Source organism: Abramis brama (genome assembly GCF_963993115.1).
Source record: "Abramis brama genome assembly, chromosome: 16".
NCBI lineage: Eukaryota > Metazoa > Chordata > Actinopteri > Cypriniformes > Leuciscidae > Abramis > Abramis brama.
This window is the reverse complement of record NC_139978.1, coordinates 6773135-6774234: the sequence shown is the minus strand read 5'-3', so window position 1 is coordinate 6774234 and position 1100 is coordinate 6773135.

The window sequence follows — 1100 nt, the reverse complement described above, 5'->3', positions numbered from 1 at the left end:
GTTCATGTAAATAACAACTTTTTTGAAAATGATGTTGTGTGCACAATGTTTTTATTGAAAACGGGAGGGTGGGAATATTCGTTTCTCTAAATACCCGGCTATGTGTAAATGTGGCCTCAGGTAACAAGATGGGAGGGGCTAGACAATCGACAGGAGAGCACATGGCACAAGGAGACACAAGCCATGTGCTCACAACAAACAGGACTATAACACAAGCACAAACCGGGACTGTCAGAGCTCTGTCACCAAACCAAGATATAAACTACACAAGTGACAGAACCCTGACAGAAAGAGATTTTTTTAATCTGAAGTTCTAAAATATGTTTCTCATTACCACAGTTACCATGATGTTTTCTTACATTAATGTGAAGGGAATTTGGCAAAATGTGCTTAATTGTGAAGAAAATAACGTTACCGTGCAAAATCGTAATGTTCTTAAAGATAGGCTTTCCTGATGCTTTCTTGACCTGAATATGTTATTGACAGGTTCCATAAGATTGCTCGAGACGATTTAGGATCAGATTCAGTGCTAACACGCAGCATCAGGTAATCAGTGCTGAGACTGCAACGGGGCTCATTAAAATCTGTTTTTTACGGATCTTACTACACTCAAGCAGTGAATTTATTCCATCTCTACAGTACATACTCACAGCGTAACACATATCCAGTGGAATACTCTATGAGGCAGGACACAATTTAGCGATATAAAGTTTGAGGTCAACAAGAAATGCATGCTTATTACATTATCAAGTATTTGACAAAGTTTATATTATTTTCAATAATTCCCCTTTACTTCTATAGCTCCTCTCGATCTTTCTGGAGCGTCTATTTTTTATGGTTGATTGGTTGGTAGAGGAGCGCAATGTTTACACTGCGTCCCAACACAAGAAATCAATGAAAAATTATGCGACATTGCCCCCAAAATAAACACACATACATTAATATTGGCAATACAACAACTAACAAATTCTCTACAGCCCATAGAGAAGCGTTTCATTTGACACTAAACACTATTTTCATTCTTGGTGTTCAATGCCTCAAACAGCCATTCAGTTGGAATGTTTTCATTACTTTGTTCTTTCTCATTTGACCTTCTTTGA